General features: G+C 45.8%; 1 protein-coding gene across 2 annotated transcripts in view; it reads left to right on the top strand.

Annotated features, from left to right (window-relative positions):
- Nucleotides 1–20037, top strand: part of PIK3CB (phosphatidylinositol-4,5-bisphosphate 3-kinase catalytic subunit beta) — a 95955-nt gene that overhangs the window by 15433 nt on the left and 60485 nt on the right. Inside the window, exon 2 of one of the 2 annotated variants that reach the window (XM_054074613.1) lies at nucleotides 5797–5969. The gene's annotated coding sequence lies outside the window, so the exon portion shown is untranslated. Of the gene's footprint in view, nucleotides 1–5796; nucleotides 5970–7406; nucleotides 7536–20037 lie in introns of those variants that run through there. The other variant, XM_054074614.1, reaches the window with a different exon arrangement.

Here is a 20037-nt window from a genome sequence, read left to right as displayed (position 1 = left end):
ATGATACACAAGTAGCTGAAAGAAACTGTCTAAAATGTAATTCCTAGAAATAACATGAGTGTTCCTGAATCAGGATGACTGGGCTGTCTAGCAACAATAGGCTGTGCGGAGTATTGCTTCAAACAATGTGCTGGCCCCTCAGGAGTGTTCCCAGAATCTCTCCTGCGTTGGTTGTGCAGCACCCGTTATTAACGCCTTGTGTTGCGCTGTTCTGAGATGTGTCTGAGGGTTGGTTCTAATGAGGGTAGGACTCATGGCTCCTGATCATGGGAAGTTAGATTAGAAAAGCTGTGAGATGAAAGTGTTTCTGTTTCCAGCAGAGCAGTGAATATTCCTGGTTCTCACCGAACTTGGTGTGTCTTTGTGACTCCGTTTGCACTGATCTTAGCGCAGCAGAACAGTTTCACAGCAAAAGAAACATTAATATGATCATAAACTAGTATTAGAGAGATTTCTAGACACTTGAAACATCTTAATAAGAAATCTATAAATGCCTTCTATATTTTTATTAGTCCTTTTAAGACTACAAGCTCATAAGCAGTGTTAAACTGTAATGCATTCGCCAAAGGGAAGAAGTTCAAATCTGAGATTTTAAGTAGGGATTCAAAAGAATAGAACAGTCCATTTGTGAGTCAGAATTGATATTTCGAGGAATGATGTTGCATGTCCCATTTGCTATTTTTCTTGTGCTTATTGATATTTAAAATTCAGCTTTTGCAGTTTGCCCTGAGGTGTCAGTATAGATAGATCCACATGAACTGGCTTTCTAGTGGTGTCTGACATCAATGGGATTACGGTCATCATTGTTTTCCATGGGCTAGTGAAATATTAACACAGTAGCAGTGTTTTATGGTGGCAGTAATATAACATGTCTGCTTTTATCTCTTTCTTTGGTTCATACATGCCACATAATTTGTGTGAGATAAAGAAAGATTTGGTTTTGAGCAAGCCTGTCGTGATTTGCAAACGGCACGTGCCCAAATTCAGCAGTACCGTACTCTGTGCACTGCAGGTAAGTAAACATATTTGACTCAAAGGGTAACTACATCAGTGCCATTTAGGGGCTAAAGACTCCTTGTTTTCTCTCTTATGGTAGTTCTACACAAAATCAAGCCTTGCTGACCCTGATTTAAATCATTGTGAATGGACAGTGGGCTTCTCAAAGCAAACGACGAAACATCAGTTGAAAGCCTTCTGCAAGGCCAAATTCAGAAATAAGATAGTGTAATGCACATCCATAGCCATTAAAAAGTGGGATAGACTCAGCAGTATTCGTGATCATTATTCATTTTCCCAGTTTTTACATTTGTTCTGTTATCAGAGTAGCCCTAACAAAAAGGCCAGCCAGAATATAAATATGCAAAGAAGGTGGGAGAAGTACAGGTTTCTTTAAACTATTTGCGTTCCATTTCCCGTTATGAATCTCTTCTTAGCCTTTGCCTCTGGCTGAGAATAGTAATACACCATTAACCCAAGAGATGTAAAATATGCTGTGCGGTGCTTGGAGTGAGAAACTCCTCCGATAAGGAAGAAAAGCTATTTTATTGCTTTTTCAATTGCTGGGCAGTTAAATCCTAGCATTTCAGTTGAATTCTAGCATCCTAGTAGCATTTTAGCAAAATGGAACTACTAAAGTAATTTGGAAGCCCTGATGTTTGATTTTCATAATTAGCATATTGCAGAGATGAGCTGGTAATGTGGCTGCATGGAGGCAGGTACAGCGGCTGTTACACTTGAAGTGCTGTCTAACACGTTACAACCTGCTGGACATTGAAACCTATTTTTAGTAAAAGAATAAATAAGCCATCTGTGCCCTACTTCTTGTCAAAATGTGTCATGGGATCTTTATATTTGATTAGAAAAGTCAGCAGAAATAACACAAGGGAACTCGGTGTCTCATCTAAGAAGTGGCAATTCTAACAATCCCGTGCTGCTTTTTATTACAAAAATGTGTTAATATTGGGTATGAGGTCAGGCCCATGAAGTGGGCAGGAGAGATAACAGCTGGTGGGAGACTGACTTGCCTGTGAAGTTGCGTGTGGAAACATTCTGTTAGGCACTAGCTATTCAAGATGCTTTTGATGAAAGAAGTTATTTTGTGTTGATGAATAGAACTATTTTTGCAAAATCTGTGTTAGGACACTGGAAAAATGAGAAACAACGTAGAGGTATTTATACACAAAGGATGAAGGTAGCAACAAAGTCAGATGGCTGCTTCAGGATGCTGTTGATCTTTGTAAAGACCCTGCTCTTCCTAACTCTGAGCAGTTCTGTTGAGCTTTGCTGGCTGCTGTACTACCTGCTGGAAGCCACATACCTCATGACAAACTGTCTTGTGAAGTGTGGCCATACGCAGAAAGTTCTGCTTACCCTGAACACATGCAGAAAATAAGCAGCCACGTGGACATTCGCAATAGTACAGAATCAGTGATAACAAAGTACTTTCAACCAGTTTCTCTACAGATAAGCGGTATAAAAAAATTTGCTGCTTTATTACAACAGAATTGGCATAAATTGATCAAGAATGGCAGCAATTAAAAGTATCTGCCTAAGAGCTCCCAGTCAAGGAGTCTCCGTGATGTGGAAACAACGTGATGATGTGCCTTCTCGGTGTGGATTCACAGGGTAGGGTAGGAGGCTTCTGCTCCCAGCTGGCAGCCTCCTCCGTACAGAGGGACTCTCCCACTCCCCAGTCCACTGCGAGAAGCAGTTGTGCTCTGTGGGCTCACAAGCAAAGGTGGTGCTCCAGAGGAGAGCTTTGGTGGGTTAAGGCCTCTCCGCAGCTCGGATCTGCTGCTGCACGCCAGCTGACACCGCTCGCCTGAGCAGAGAAAAGGGGAAGGAGCTGAGCCCACTCACTGACCGCAGCGCTCTGCCTGTGCTGACGGGAGAGTCAGCCGACGTGCTGGTGTGTTACAGCGGCCAGAGGAGGTCAAGGAGGTCAAGGAAGAGGCCCTCAGTTTCAAGTGGCTTTACGTCATTTAAGTTAGGCTTAAATTCAGTGGGAAGAACAGAAGCGTGAAGTGCCAGGCTGCTGAACACTTGGCTGCTCGAGGTGCTGCTGTAGAGAGCAGTGGTTTGCCTCTCTGGCTCCTCTACACAGGCTCAAAGTTCTCAGAGAACTTTTCCACTGAATTTTGCACATATTAAATAACTTGGTTTAGCAAAGCACTGCTAAAAGCTGTTTGTTGTTCTTGCTGCAGGCTGTAGCTTCATTAGCCAGCTTCAGCATCCGTTTTGTCTGACATCTGCATTTGCAGTCTGGTACTGAATGTCACTCAGTCCATTATTTGCTGCTGCCTCCCCCTTCACCGGAGTCAGCGTGAGAAACAAAGAGCAGCTTATTGTAGACACACACGCTGGTGTGAGCGCAGGAAGAGACCAACGTACCACACAGAACACCTCTGAGGGAATGTAATGCTTCCGACACTGAGCTCGCGTGGGCCGCTGCATTCGCACTGTGCCCCTGGCGCTTTGTGGGTGCCCCCTGCCCTCGAGGAACAGCCCTGGCCAGTTGGATTGCAGGTTGGGCTAACATCTGCAGGGCTGGGGAAGCTCCAGTCCCGCAGGCCAGGTTTTAGTTATCAGCGGAGGCTGTTACAGGGTTGTGCTATGCACACCCCGTTCCTTCTCTACCCTGTCATTTAGATATGTTATAGTGCTTTAACCTGGTGCATGTAATGCGTACACTTAGTAAACTACTCTTAACATACAAAATCCCTTAGGAATCTCTTAACATGCCCTTTTTAGGAGATTAAATATAGACTTCAACAGTTAAACCTGGTTCTTGTGATTTCCTTTTTCTAAACACAAGGCTTAAAACTGTCACACCAAAATCATTCACTTGCTTATTAACAACTCTTAAATTTCAGCGACCAGCGCTGTATTCTGTCCCCTAAATGGTACCAGCCATTAGGCAAGAGGAAACACTTTTTCCCGTATAGATGAAAAAAGGACTTGCAGTGGGGGATGAAAGTTCTATTAGTTCCAGAAAAGCTTTTTTTGAATGTTACCATCCCAACTGGCTTTCCTTTAGTGACTGCTGAGAAGTCTGTCATGTTACTTTTCACACACAAGATGTTCTAGAGCCTTTTATTTGGATGACAGTAGGCAGCGCACTGACAGAGCGACCATTATTCCCTCTACCATTGCTCACATAGTTTTGAATATAATTTTTGGGTTTGTTTTTGTTTGTTTGTTTGTTTGTTTTAAATAAAAGAAATACTGGTGAGATTCTCCTGTTGTTTTGTATTTACCACAAAACATTCCTGTGCATTAACCACTCGGCGCTGATTAGGTTTGTAGATGTTGCCATTGTATCACAGTATTGGATACTGGCGAGTTGCTGCAAGCATTTCAGTTTTGTAATAAATTCTTTCTAAGCATCTCCTGCCCAATACTCAGCTGGATCATTGTCCTTTGGATTTACTAACTTGAATTTTTTTCAGACCAGCTCGTTCTACTTTAGGCCAAACACCCTTCCCATGGCATTTCCACTTGTGTTCTCTTTCTGCATGTCCAGATCTGCCGTGATGGTCTGCAGATATGCAGACAACTTGTGTGTTAGTTCCTTTCTTCTGATCGCTGAGTGACACAGAGCTAAGATAGTGTAAACCCAGAGCTGAAAATGATGCATTTTCAAGTGACCAGGAGTGTGCCCTAGGTGTACAGCTGTTTCACATGCAAAGACATGACTCAGATCCAGCCTTTTCAGACAAACCCCTTTTGTTATCCTGAGAACACATGTAACAATAGCCTGGGGGGAGAATAATAGAACAATTGTTGTTTTGTGAAGGGGGGGTGGGAAGAGACTCTAGAGATAAGGAAATTGAAAATTAAAATTATGTTTAAAGCCTAGGTTGGTTTTTTTCCCTGCCACGTAGAGTATAAAAACATTTCTTTAAGAGGTTCCAAACAAGTTCCTTAGACACACTGCATATACTGTCCATTGCAACTCCATGTGTGACAGGAACGTGAATATGATACAGGTTGATGATCTATAATCTGAAATATGTTGATAACTACAGATTGAGATCTCCTGACTCACGCTGCCAAATACTAATTTTGTATTTGAAAGCATTAAGACACAAAGTGGAAAGGAAATTGGAAGTCAGGGATTATGACCATACAAAAAAAGCCTATGTGAGCAGATTTCATTGAAGTGTTTTGATAAATATAGCAGGAATTGTGCCTACAAGACAGTTTTTGAGCGCTTGGGGCTGTAGGCATGACAGAGACTTCACGGCATCGTTATTCAATTGAAAAGATGGCAGCGCAGTAACCAGGTTTGGAGTTTCTAGATTGTAGCCTCTGCTCAGTCTAGTAAATCACTCGAATCATAGTTGACTTAGACTTTACTGCACTGGATCCTGTAGGACAACCATCTAATGGTGCAAGATTCAGAGTAAATAGCTCTTTTCTAAAAAACATTATCTAGCCCTTCCAGGCACAAACCCATTTGTCATCAGTGAGGCCAACTAACGAGCCAAGACTGGAATATCTAGGCCGAGACTATCTGGAATACTTAATGTCAAAACCGCAAGTATTCAAGTGGTTTGAAAATGCACACATCTGGGACTTTTTGCACTACTGGATTTCCTAGTACATTATTTTTCAGAAATATATTTCAGTAGCAATGTAAGTGTAAACAAAAGAGACAAGTGGCTCACTGTGCTGAGCTAAGGTTCGTTACACAGGACACGACGACAGAGATGATGCCATCTTTGTGTGATGGGTGCGCTCGCCTGAAAAACTGGTTACTTTCATTTGAAATCTTTTGGCTTATTTCTTTTCCAGGAAGAAGGGAAGTCAAGTGAAGTTACCACACTCCTGTGGTATGAAGCAGCAGCGTGACGTGCAGAAACAACGCCTGCAGTACTGAGCGGCCCTAAAAGAACTGGTTGAAAGCAGGAAGGGGAACTGTTTATTGATAGACGCAACAGATGGGCCGTGGAGGCAACCAGCACACGGTAGGCAAGGCTTCTCATTAACTTCTGCCCTTCCACTGTGATTTGCTTGGATGTTGCATCGCACACTAGCTGTTCGTTTGCTGAAATAAGTTGGGAGATGAATTTCCAGAAATTTGGGAGAAATTTCCCAGAAATTTCCAGTCAATCCATGGTTTATTTGTTTGAAACAAACAACTAAATATCCCTTAGATGTTTTTTGATCTAAGTTTAATGAGTTTTAGTGCCTTGAGAATCGGTGAGTGAAGTTGATGAGGAAGTAAATCCATCCTTCTATTTTCAAGACTGGAATAACTGGAAAAATGAACAGACAAAAATAGACAAGACTAATAACACAGCACAGTTATTAGCATAGGGATGTTAAAATATGCATACTAGGATCATACTGTTTGTGATTGTGGATGAGGATGATGTGCCGTGCCTCACCCTGTTTCCATTCCAGGCAGCAGGAACGCCGCTGCTGATTTCAGTGGGTGGGGACGGGGCTGGCTAGGCAGAAGCTGTTTTGTTACCGATTATGTTCTACCTTGCTTTTCTTTCATTGCCTCTTGTAAGCCTTAGAAACCCACCCATTCACACTGGTTTTGGTGCAGTTGCTCCAGCAGCTCAGCACCCGGGTTCTCACAGCATCACCAGTAGGGTAGTGGTGGCTGTGAGAAGCTCTTCCCATGGATTTTGGGGAGGATGTCCTTTGGGAGCCCCTTCCCTTGAGAAGGGGAAGGGAGCTGGTGAAGGGGTTGGAGAGCAACCCTTGTGAAATGGGGCTGAGGGACCTGGCATGGTTTAGCCTGGAGGAGGCCGAGAGGAGACCTCATCGCTGTCTACAGCTGCCTGAAAGAAGGTTGTGGCAAGGAGTGTGTTGGTCTCTTCTCCCAAGTAGAGAGGGATGTGATTCTGCCCCTCTATTCCTCTCTTGTGAGAGCCCACCTGCAGTATTGTGTCCAGTACTGGAGTGCTCAACATAAGAAGGAGACGGAGCTGTTGGAACAGGTCCAGAGAAGGGCTACAAGGATGGTCCGAGGGCTGGAGCACCTCCCATACGAGGACAGGCTGAGAGAGTTGGGGTTGTTCAGCCTGGAGAAGAGAAGGCTCCGAGGAGACCTTATAGTGACCTTCCAGTGCCTGAAAGGGCTACAGGAAAGCTGGAGAGGGGCTGTTCATAAAGGCTTGGAGTGATAGGATGAGGGGCAATGGGTATAAACTGGAGAGGGGCAGATTTAGACCGGACATAAGGAAGAATTTCTTCACGATGAGGGTGGTGAGGCCCTGGCCCAGGTTGCCCAGGGAAGCTGTGGCTGCCCCATCCCTGGAGGGGTTCCAGGCCAGGTTGGATGGGCCTTGGGCAGCCTGAGCCAGTGGGAGGTGTCCCTGCCCATGGCAGGGGTGGGGGCGTGGCCTCAAGAGAGGGCGTGGCCTGGGCCGTGCCTGGCGCGCCATTGGCCGCGGCGCGCGGTCCGGCACCGAAAGGCGCGCGCGGGGGCGCCGCCGCGATCGCCCCGGGCTGCCCGCGCCCCGCCGCTCTCTCCCCGCAGCTCTCTCCCCGCTGCGCCGGGGCGGCTGCGCCGACAGGTGGGTGCCGAGCGGGGACGGGACGCGGCTGCCCGCTCGGGGCGGTCCTGGCGCCTCGCGGGTCGCTCAGCAGGGCTCTGCCCTCTTCCCCGGCCGCGGGGGGGTCAGGCGGGGCGGCGGCCACGGCCGGTACCGCGGCAGGTCCCGGTTCCCCTGCCTCGCGGGGTCTCGGTTCCCTGCGTGGCCGCCGATCTCTGCTCCAGCGGTTCCGCTTCCCTCTTGCACCGGGTTCTGATCCCTGCGGGGCTGCGGTCCCTTGCTCCCCGGGGTCCCGGTCCCCTGCCCGTCGTTCCTGGGTCCCGCCCCCACGAGCTCCCCGGTCGCTGACCCGTGAGGTCCCGGTTTCCTGCGTGGCCGCGGGACCCTGCCCCGTCCGGGGATCCCGCGTCCCTTTGCCCCGCTGGGGTCCTCGGGTCCCTTTGCCCGGTTGGGGATCTCGGGTCCCTGCTCCATGGGCTGCCCGTCCCCTGCACATCGTTCCCGGGTCCCTCCTCCATGGGGTCTTATCCCCACGAGGCTCCCCGTGTCCCCTTGTCCCGGTCCCTGTGTCTCTGCCGTGCCCGCTGACCCGTTGTTTTTCCCCTCCGAGCCCTCTCGGCGATGGCTTTCTAAGTGTTGTTGGGGTCGCTTGGTGCTCCCGGGTTTCCAGCTCAGTTCCTGAGCGGTTTTCCTGCGGAGCCACAGGAATTTGCACAGAGAGGCGGTGTCGGTGCAGAACCTGCTCCTGTGCGGTGGGATAAATCCCTACTGGTCCCGGACAGATCCTAGAAGAGAAGCGGAAACCTTTCGTGGCTTGTCCGGCTCAGCACGTGTGTGCTCACAGCCCGGGGCTGGGTGCCTTCCAGCAAGAACGCTCAGGGGCTTCGCCAGAACTTTCTCCTTTTACAGACATTTCTTGACATCAGGCGCGACGATGAGCTCTCGTTCGGAGTTGACAGCTGTAGCCAAAGTAGATGCTCCGTGCTGCCCAAGGCAACGCTGCTGTTACTTTGTGCAGTGCTACACACCAGGGAAAGAGTGGCTGGAAAGCTGCCTGGAGGAGAAGGACCTGGGGGTGTTGATTGACAGCGGCTGAACATGAGGCAGCAGTGGCCCAGGTGGCCAAGAAGGCCAGTGGCATCTTGGCTTGGATCAGAAACGGGGTCACCAGCAGGTCCAGGGAGGTTATTCTCCCTCTGTACTCAGCACTGGTGAGACCGCACCTCGAATACTGTGTTCAGTTCTGGACCCCTCACCACAAGAAGGATGTTGAGGCTCTGGAGCGTGTCCAGAGAAGAGCAACAAAGCTGGTGAGGGGGCTGGAGAACAAGTCTTATGAGGAGCAGCTGAGGGAGCTGGGGTTGTTTAGCCTGGAGAAGAGGAGGCTGAGGGGAGACCTTATTGCTCTCTACAACTACCTGAAAGGAGGTTGTGGAGAGGAGGGAGCTGGGCTCTTCTCCCAAGTGACCGGGGACAGGACAAGGGGGAATGGCCTCAAGCTCCACTATGGGAGGTTCAGGCTGGACATCAGAAAAAAACGTTTAATGGCAAGGGTCATTGGGCACTGGCAGAGGCTGCCCAGGGAGGGGGTCGAGTCACCTTCCCTGGAGGGGTTTAAAAGACAGGTAGACAGGTGCTCAGGGACATGGTTTAGTGGCAGATAGGAATGGTTGGACTCGATGGTTTACGAGGTCTTTTCCAACCTGGTGATTCTATGATATTGAACTTCATTCAGGCCTCAGGAGCTCGGCATGTTACTAGGCCCCCCCCCATAACCCATTATTTGTGTTTTTAGGACTGTAGTTTAGCGCTCTGAGTTATATGAACGCATGAAAGACATCAGCAATTCCATTGTCCTGTGGCTTGCACTGTTAGCTGGAGGCTCCCATGACTGTAGGTCTGCAGAGGTTAATTCAAAAGAGAAAGGAAACTTATAACGTGCTTGCTTTCAGTAGGATTGCTTGTAAAGAAATATTGAACATCCATACGGTTGTCAAAGAGTTGGGAAGTCTGGTGGAACGCATCAGGGTGGCCAGGGAATCCATCACCGGGTGACTTGGAAACTTTGTTCCTGGAGCTTCAGTTCAGACTGATGATGGTTTTCCAAGCTTTGGAATTTTTACGCCAGCGAGCAGTGCTTTTCAGAAGAGTGAGGGAAAGAAAAGGTTTATTGAATTATAATTCCTGGGTATCTCTTTTTTTTTCAGCCTTCTTAAGAAAGTGTCAGGGTTTTCGGTGCTACCAAGAATATTTTATTGTGGATTGATGAGGAAACATGTTTGGGTGGGGTTTCAGACTGGAGTTAATGGCTTTTAAAAATCTTTTTAAAAGGAACTTCCTCCATACATGATCTTACAGTATTTTTGTTGGTGCCTATTTAAAAATCTGCTTTTCTTAAATAAAAATCACTTCCGTTAAGTCAGGTTTCACTTCCTTGGAATATCTGATGTCATAAATTTGCTAGTTCTCCAATTGTCTATAGACTTTTGGCAGAACTCCAAATTCTGGTGTAGGAAAGCCTTCTTAAAAAACAAATAACCTGTCTGTGGTTCTCTGGCTCTTGTAAAGGGAGAGCGTGTCCTGCCTCCTTTCCGTGATTGCACTGCTCCACTTCTCCTTTCCCCTCCCTGGAAGCCGAACGGCGACTCCGTAGGCTTGTGAAATGCTGCGCACTTGTTTTTAAGTTTGCATCTGTCTGCAATACTCTCTGTTTCGCAAATGTGAGATTTAACAACAAAGTCCCACGCAAATACCAGCTGTCAGAGTGAGATGTACATGAGGAGGAGCAGGAAAAATACAAACTGGGATTATTTGGAAGCTGGGTGGAAATGCGTTCTGGTTGTTTTTCACTAGAAAGCTGGTGTTGCGTTTCAGTGACCAGAGGCACGGAGTTCAAGCGGCTCAAGTGCTTTTTGCAAGATCTGGAGATACAGCTGGAAGCTTGGCCCTTGGTGTTCCCTCCAAGCTGCCACCAGCTGACTTATCTGGAAGCAAATAGGTGGGTGGTTGGGCTGGGGAACATGGTGTTGCATTTTACGCTGAGTCCAGGGATGGTTTTGGTTTGAGGTGTGCTTTCTGGCTTGCCACACCGGGCAGCAGCCGACCGTGAAGTTGTGAACCCAACCCTTTGCCACAGCTGCCGTTTTGTGGGAGCAGGGCAGGAGAGAAATATCTGAAATAAGCATCACTTACAACTGTGCTTGTTTGGGTTTTCTTAGGAAATGCGTACTCAAACTGATACCCTTGGAGGATTGGCAGCTGGAGGATACCTGCTGCATCTCAAATCTGAATTAATTGGCCTCAGAATATGAGCACTTTGAATCACAGGCGGCTAAAAAAATCAGTACTAGTGTCTGAATGCATTGAACCATTTGTTTTGCGGCAGCGCTTTTAGTCTGCGCTATCACTCACCATGTGAAGGTTTTGGTGTGTTTTGTTTTGATAACCGGATCTGGTGGCAAAAATCATTGGCATCGTAATAGGTTTTTAAAATTAACGTTTAGAAGTCACAGCAGTCACTTGTAAGCTGGCGTTTTTGTGGTGGGTTTGTACGGTATATTCGTATGGTCCAGAGTTAAGAGCAAGGAACGCAGCGGTGGATCTGTCAAACCCACAAATGGGGGGTTCTGCAGGGCGAAGGCTGCCTGTGTCTGGGTAACACCCGGAGTGCCAGTTAGTTCTTGTGCAACGCTGACCACTGTGTGTTAAAGCCCGTCAGATTGACGGGGTAAATCTTTATATCTCAGCCTTTGGTGGAAATAAATTCAGGAATGTGGCTCCATTTACATATATTAGAGTTGCAGTGAGGCCCTCCTGTGCAAACACTGGGGGATGTGTAGCTGCCAAAATAATTGAATTTACATACTGGCTTTAGAAGATAAAAGAGACAAACAGCGACACTGATGTGTCAAAGCCTCCTTTGAGACAGGATTGGAGCAGTGATACTATCTCCCACTGATAATTGAGAGTGGGGTGGTGCGCCCTGGTTATTTATTTGGGTTTCGGCACTTTTTGGTAGCCAAAGTTTAATCGCTGGCGTGCTGCAGCCTTTGGTAATCGTGGCTGTATGCAAACACAGGACCCAGGCTGTCCTCAGGTAATGTCTTTGCTACTTGTGCTTCCTGGCTTTGGCTGTTGACCATGGGGGAAAAAATGCCCCACATCATTTTCAGGTGCATTAAATATGGGGGAGGAGAGAGAGGGGCAGCTGAGAGAAGGTAAATTATTCAGTTTCTCACCTTACCTGCTCATGACTTAAAATTGTGAGTTAGTTGAACTCGGGAGTAATTTTGTGTCTTTGGAGCTAGGCCAATGCGGATAGAAATATTTGTTGTGTTTACTTTAAAAGGAGCATAAGAATTATCAGTGCTATAATTTTTCTCTTGATACAAAATATACTTCATATGAATTTGCTGGTCAGCTTGCTTTTGGTTCTTTTAAAACTGTAAAACTTGCATGTTTTTATTAAGTAGTGTTGCATTAAATTTTCACTATGAAACTGAATTGTAAAGGGTGCTCTTCTGTTTCCAGAATATCTTGCTATTACTTGCAATAGTTATTCTGATTTTTGGAGTGCCCTTGTGAATTCTGCATCAAAAGATCTCAAAAGGAACTCCCTCGGAGACATTAGTGTCTGGTTTTATGCTTCTGTAACTTAACCCCATGTGTTGCTGTAATGCTGAGCAGTTTTACTTCCCATGTTAAGTTGATAAATGATCCCTGGTTGTTTTGTTTTTTTTTTTTCTTCTTCCCTTTTATTTTTTAACAGATAATGTGAACAAGCAAGGTCTAGTTCCTTAGAGCAGAGCTGGAGCAGATTGACCTGATGGGGTCGATCTGCCTCTGAAAATGGGATACTGCCAAGAGATCACGGAGAACTGTGAATATTGCACCTAAACTGCCTGTACAAAGACGCCCACCCCCATCCCGAAACTGATGGTTGAATAGGAAATGTACGCCCTGTAATGGGGAAAAAAACCTGTGATGTTGATTTATGTTTTGTGCCTCTATGTGATGGCATCTTTCCTCTTTGCGTGAGTTTACTTGTACAAGGGGAGGAGGTGTCAGCCCTGTGATTCCTGATATTTTTTCATGACACTCCAGCAGTTGGTGTATTCTTGTTGCTGTCTTTTGAATTTCACTTCTAGGGCCTGTCAAAGGCTTAAACTTCTTTTCATAATGTTCTTCTGAAGCTTTTTGTTCTTTGATTTCTTGTGTCCAGAGCAGAACGCAGAGGCTTTTGTTGCTGTGTTAATTTGGAACTGATGAACATTTTTGAGTGGTGTGGAGTCCCTTAGGAGCTTGCACTGTTCGCTCTCGCCCAGGGTCGCTCCTGTCCTCCCCTCGCCCCCAGGCACCATATAGCCACTGGGCTGGAAAAAAACTGAGGGAGGTTTCAGAGAGGAGGCAGATGACGTAAGGTTTGAGTTCGCATCAGCTGGCAGCACGTGCGCAATGGCTTGTTTGGAGAGTGGAGGCAGATAAATAGTTTAGTGGAAGTCATGGGAGGGTTTGTGGTTTGTGTTGTCAGTTCACAAGAATTAATAAGGGTATGAGTGTGTCATTGGTTGGGCGATACAGTGTTGCCGTGAAGCATTTGCTGGCTTTCGGTGTTTCTGGCAGTCCTTTTGTCCGAAAGCACAGAAGGTGTCTTTATCAAAGCAATGAAATGTTTAAAAAATAAGAATAGTCAGTTGGTTATGAATGCTTTTGCGTGGAATGTGCAACAGTGGGCATTCTGTTGGATTGACCTGACAGTGTAAGAGGCTCACGGTCCGGCTGTCGAGTGGTTTTGTGGCAGATTTAACGCAGAAGAATTAAGGTTGTGTGCAGCTACAGAGAAGTAGAAGCAGTTTAAAAACACAGAGTAGGTTGATGGCTTGGAGGATGTTGTAGAAAGTCTCTAGAAAATAGAATAACTGGTAACATCTGTAGTGCTTGAGGTTCTTATGGTATCGTAGCCATCTGTTGAACAATACCTTTTAAATCTTTTGTAAATAAGGTACTTAAGAGAGAGATTTTACTGTTGTTGCATCATTTTATTTTCTAGAAAAGAAAGGTGGTATTTTGAAATATGCTGTAATTTTCAGTTAACCATTTGATGTCCGTGAGTACAGAATGTTAGTAACAGAAGAATACAAAGCGTGCCTGTTTTCAAAACCTGATTACGTTTGCATCACACAGATAACCCCCCAAAGGCTGCTCCCAGGTCCTGCAGTGTGACACAGACACGCCTGTGCACGGTGCAGAGCCAGGTAACAACCATCACTGTTGTCAGGAGAAACTCTAAAGCAAAGTACAAAGCTGATGTGGTAGAAAGAAGCTCGTAAAATGTTACTTAAAAATCTCATTGGCATTGTATCTCCTTCCTGATTGGTTTCACGCACAGATGTTTCAGCGCTTGAAGGTTACTGGCAGGACGACTTGTTTTCCACTGGGGTTGGGATGTTGGGTTTGGCTCTTTTCAGATCCTTTTTGGGTGTTGCTAAGGCAGGCAAGGCCTTTGGGATGCTCCGTTGTGCGTGGTGGTTTGAAAATCCCATGCACTTGGAGTTACTTGTATTTCTAGCCTTAAGCGCCGAGTGTCTTTCTTTTGTGTCAGCTGATGCAGAGGAGGATCTCTGGCCTCGCTGTGCATTTACCTGTGTGCCCTGCTGAGGATGCCAGTGGAGATGTTTGAGGAGGATTGTCTGAGCCATAACCAGGGACCCTCTGGGCATAGAAAGTTAGTGCTTGGTGTGCAGACGGCAGTGGAACAGCATATACGTGTGTCTGGTCTGTATGGGCAGAGGAAATGGCCGTATATCAGTGAGATACAGTAGGATGTGAGTGCTGTTACTAATCTCTGGAAATCTGCAAGAACAAAAAACCCAGTAACGAGTCCAAACCGAGGAGGAACCAAAATCTGCAATGTAGTCTTGCTGCTCCCTGAAAGGAGGTTGCAGTGAGGTGGGTGCTGGTCTCTTCTCCCAGGTCACAAGCAGTAGGATGAGAGGAAATGGCCTCAAGCTGTGCCATGGGAGACTTAGAATCATAGAATTGTAGAGTAGTTAGGGTTGGAAGGGACCTTAAAGATCATCTAGCTCCAACCCCCCTGCCGTGGGCAGGGACGTCTCCCACTGGACCAGGGATTAGATTGGATATTAGGAAAAATTCCCATGTGGAAAGTGTTGTCAAGCACTGCACAGGCTGTTCAGGGAAGCAGTGGAGCTTCCATCCCTGAAGTGATTTGCAAGACGTGGAGATGCTTAGGGACGTGGTAGAGTTGGCAGTGTTGCGTTTACAGCAGGACTCGATCTTAAGAGTCATTTCCAACCTAAATGACTCTGTGATTTTGTTCTTGAAGTTTTCTTATGTCAGGTTTGAATGGCAGTTCCACGGGAGCCTTCCGTGCACCATGGCATTGTCATTGAGCCATAATATCAGGAGGTGAAGAAGGCTTGTCTGCACCTGCTGTTTAAATTATTTACCCATAGTAATAATTCAAGTGTGAAGATGTGTGTGTATGTGTGCGGAGAAGAGCTGTCTGGTTTTTATTTTGTGGGAGTGCTGCGTTTGGGACTCTGATAAGTGATGGCTGGGAAGTGAGTACTGGGAGTACCTTCTGAATGTTCTTCAGTGAAGACAAGCATCGTTAGTCTGGCAGATTGTCAGCAGCAAATGGTACATTAATTTTTGGCACAAAACTCTTGCTAGCAAAAGAAGAGATTTTCTGTTGTTGATAATAGGAATGGGGAGGGACTGATTATCTATTCTCCGTGGGCTGGTATTGTTCAGCTTCTTTTTAATATCCAGGTAAGACAGACACAATGATTTTGACAAATGTCCTTCTTTGTTTTATTAAAAAAAATACTTTCTAGTGTATTGATAATCTGCATTCATCTACATAACTCACTTTTCTTTAAATAATAATTTTATTGTGGTTACAAACTGTCTTATCAACTATTGCAAAGTTACAAATGTGATTTAAAGATAAAGGGATACCACTGTCAAATGTATATTAAACTGTATGGAGTACAGAGAGCCTTCAACCTAGGCCAGTTGTACTTCCCCAGCGCTTCCAAAGTACTGTTTTACCTATAGACCTCATGGTAATAATATAAGGAAGTGATATTTTTTATTAAAAAACATTGACTTACACTTGAATTAGGTGCCCTCTAGCCATGCTGGACATTTTAGTAACCTCAACAGAACGATCTAACTTTATTTTTCACCTGGATAGTAATAAAAGCATTTTTCTTTACTGAATTGTTTTAAATGTTAGGTTACCAATTTTTAATGCTCAATGCAATTCTGCATCAAAGGTCAGCTAACAGGAGCACGTAAAAACAGTTTATTGTTTTACAGCAGTCTGTTTTAATAACTAAAGTACTTTCCACTTCCTTTGGGTGCTGTAAATAAATCTGGTGTATGAAGGGCTGTGGTGGTAAAGAAGAGCAGAGAAGTACTGCGTAAAAATGAAAGGTTATTGGTAGGTATTGAACCATAGAATCATAGAATCACAAGGTTGGAAAGGACCCACTGGATCATCGAGTCCAACCATTCCTAACACTCCCTTAAACCATATCCCTAAGCACTTCATCAACCCATTCCTTAAACACCTCCAGGGAAGGCGACTCGACCCCCTCCCTGGGCAGCCTCTGCCAGTGCCCAATGACTCCTGTGAAGAATTTTTTCCTGATATCCGGCCTGACCCTCCCCTGGCGGAGCTTGAGGCCATTCCCCCTTGTCCTGTCCCCTGTCACTGGGGAGAAGAGGCCAGCTCCCTCCTCTCCACAACCTCCTTTCAGGCAGTTGTAGAGAGTAATAAGGTCTCCCCTCAGCCTCCTCTTCTCATGGCTAAACACCCCCAGCTCTCTCAGCCGCTCCTCATAAGACTTGTTCTCCAGCCCCTCACCAGCTTCGTTGCTCTTCTCTGGACACGCTCCAGAGCCTCAACATCCTTCTTGTGGTGAGGGGCCCAGAACTGAACACAGTATTCCAAGTGTGGTCTCCCCAGTGCCGAGTGCAGAGGCAGAATCACCTCCCTGGACCTGCTGGTGACCCCATTTCTGATCCAAGCCAAGATGCCATTGGCCTTCTTGGCCCCCTGGGCATACTGCTGGCTCATGTTCAGTCGGCTGTCAACCAACACCCCCAGGTCCTTCTCCTCTGTGCAGCGCTCCAGCCACTCTCTCCCTGGTCTGTAGCACTGCATAGGGTTGTTGTGCCCCAAGTGCAGGACCCGGCATTTGGCCTTGTTGAACCTCATCCCATTGGTCTCGGCCCAGCAGTCCAGCCTGTTCAGATCCCTTTGCAGAGCCTCCCTACCCTCCAGCAGATCGACACTTCCTCCCAGCTTAGTGTCATCTGCAAACTTGCTGAGGGTGCACTCAATGCCTTCATCCAGGTCATTGATAAAGACATTGAACAGAGCTGGACCCGGTACTGAGCCCTGAGGAACCCCACTTGTGACTGGCCTCCAGCTGGAGTTAACTCCATTGACCACCACTCTCTGGGCCATCCAACCAGTTTTCCACCCAGGAGAGTGTGCGCCTGTCCAGGCCAGAGGCTGACAGTTTCTGTAGCAGAATGCTGTGAGAAACTGTGTCAAAGGCTTTACTGAAGTCCAAGAAGACTCCAGCCACAGCCTTAATTCTTCAGTAAGAACAAGATTAGCAAGAATGTCAAGGTGTAACAGTTAGAAATCGTGTTAAGACCACAATGAAGTCTTTTCCTAATCTCTTAGCTGAATTTGCAATAGTTTCATCAAGGTTTGCAGCAGCTCTGTCTTTCAAAACTGATTCTGTGTGGGGGGTACTTTCCTAATTTGTTACTGCAAATACTCTGGTTTACAGCTCACTTTATATTAGATTTGCTATTGACCACAAAATGACAAAAGTCCTGATCTATTGCCACTTTTTAAGTAAAGAACTTCTCTGTTTCTTTTAACTTGAAAGCTTCAGCATTGAGTTTTCTTGGGTGAGAAATGCTGTGGGTGAAGCACTGGCTCTGGGGATTTGTAGTAATTAATTCAGTTTCCAAGTGTGTCACACAGCTGCTGTTGGAGCCTGGGGGAGTTTGGGTAACATGGTGTGTTTTCATCTTGGCATTAGGGAGGGGACCCTTCCTTTTCCTTTCTGTGGTGTCCTTGCTTGGTAAATTTTCCTTGTGTTTGTGTCCTTGAATATACATCGTGTCAGCTGTCAGGGACCTTAATGTGTGTGAGATGCTACCTTAGGGTAAATGCGAACTCTTAGTTGAAAAATCGTTTGTAGCAACTATGGTAGTTGAAATGAAGAGCAAATAGGTTTTATGTGTTTTATGTTAGTATGGAGAACAGGTATTTTTAAGTGGCCTCATTTATAAAAATCCATTTCAGTGGCCACATATAATCACCCCCGCTGATGTACAGCTACACTCTGCCCAGTATCTGTGAAAATGCTTTTGTTGAAAGAAAATATCATTTATTGTATTTAAAAAAAAAATAGTAGAAATTATTCATAAAAAATAGGTGGAAGCAGACTGTAGTACAGCAGCTAAAGGATTTTTAAACCATTACATTAGAATGTTAAATCTGTAGTGTATTGTTGTCATGGGAATAACAATTTGAATGATTAACCCCCTTCTATTTATAGCTGGTTTTGCTGAGTTAATTTTCTTGTTCCAGTTAAGTTCTAGGTGCATTTTATGAGACAGCAGAGCAACACTTGCCTTAATCTGCTAACCATTTTAGTGCCCTCAAGTTACTTCCATTTTAATGTGAATTCCACAAATCATGTCACCGTATTTTCAGATTTATTTCTACTTTGCTAACCTTTCAGCTCCTGTCACGTGTAACTATGGTGTTTAGAGGCTTGCAGCATTTGGTGGCTCCTTGTATCTGCCTGTCACTACTTGCAGGTTTTTAAGACACTGGTATGTCTCTGCTTAGACCTGACCTTCTGGGGTTATTGGCTTGTCAGATGAGAGGTGTAGGCTGTGCATGCTCTACTGACAAAGCTCTGAGGAGCCAGACCTACAAATATCTGAGGAGCCAGAATATACAAATTATTATGACAGTTTTCTACAGTCTTGATGCCAGAAGTTGCTGCTTCATTGTTAATTTCATTGGGACTTGGTGGCCAGGAAAATAGTATGCTACTTTTACTGTGGTTTTTTTACCTCTGTTTGTGGGGTAGTAAAGGGTTTCCACCTGTGCAACAGCAATTTCCTTGGAAAAAAGGCAGTGTAGTTGGTTAGAACTGTCATATAAGGAGAAGTCATCAGGAATGGCAACATTCCTGGAACTTCCAGCTCAAGTGTAAGTGACCCAGGTAACCTGAACAAAGATTTCTTGGGGTGTGGTGGAAGATGAAATAGTGTCGGTGTTGTTTAATGTTCTGCTGTTCTGTGATGTGATTTCCTTGTGAGAAGTACAACATGATTATAGAGAGGCTTGCTTCCTGAATTGTCGTGGGAGAGCATTTGAAAGGAGTTAAGGTGAATACCTGTCAAGCCTTTCCTCAAGGCTTACACCTCTCGGTAGATCACTCTTGTGCTGTCAAAGGGTGACAGTGAGAAATTTTTTTCATTATTGTTCTTAGTTATTGAAAACTGAAAAGTCTTCGCTTTCATTTACAAGAGTCACACTTCTGATTTCTGTTTTTATGGTGTATTTTAAGAACAACTTTCTTCACTCCAAACGCTGCTGCTCCAGTGCTCTGCTGTGTTCCCAGGTTGATATATCTTGTCTGCCGCTGGTGTGATTTAGAGGTGAAGCACCATGCACTGGGGCAGAAGGGTGTTCTGATGTAGCGAAGGGATCTCTAATAGTTTGCCCTGGAAGGAGGAGGAGCTCATTCTCATCTACCAAAGGAAGAGAGAGCTTTTCGGTGCCCATTGCCAGGAGCTGATTTATGCCTTGATCTCGTAACTCGGTAGTCACAGGAGGACACGTGCTTTCTCCAGAATGCATCTGCTGCCTTCTCTCAATCCTGGCTCGCCTTGCCTCTGGAAATGGCAGAGGACGTTATTATTTGCAGTCCACCCTAAGTGAAGAGAATTGCATTTAATTCTTTCTGTCTTGTTGTTCATGGTTCATCTTGGTGTCAGGAATTGCTTTGCAATGTGATCACGTTGAATATTATTCCGAATCTGATTAGGGCGGTTCCATTCCCCATAGCATCTATAATAATAAGAGTAAGGAGTTGTTCCCTTGTGTTGGAGATCTCTTTGTGGAGGAAGCTGATTCCCCAGGTCGTGCTGCCATCTCTTGGGTCAGAGCTGCTGCGGCTGAGTGGGATGCACACGGCAATGCACGGGAAAGGGGACCTGGAGCAACGTGCAGCTCTAGTGCTGCCACAGCTCTGTTCCTTCTCCCAGTAGAGAAGGAGATTTCTCACTGCCGTTCTCCCTGGTGCCACAAAGAGCTTTTACTTCCATCAGAAATAAGCTTGTAGAGAAGATAATCCTTTAATCCACCAAAACCTCTTTATTAATGAAGGAAGCTGAAAAATGCCATATTGTCAAAATGGCATCCAGAGTCTGGACAGGTGCGGTTGGA

This window comes from Cuculus canorus, chromosome 9, assembly GCF_017976375.1.
Source record: "Cuculus canorus isolate bCucCan1 chromosome 9, bCucCan1.pri, whole genome shotgun sequence".
NCBI classification, from domain to species: Eukaryota; Metazoa; Chordata; class Aves; order Cuculiformes; family Cuculidae; genus Cuculus; species Cuculus canorus.
Note: the sequence above shows the minus strand (reverse complement) of the source record. Positions and strands in the feature narration are given on the sequence as shown.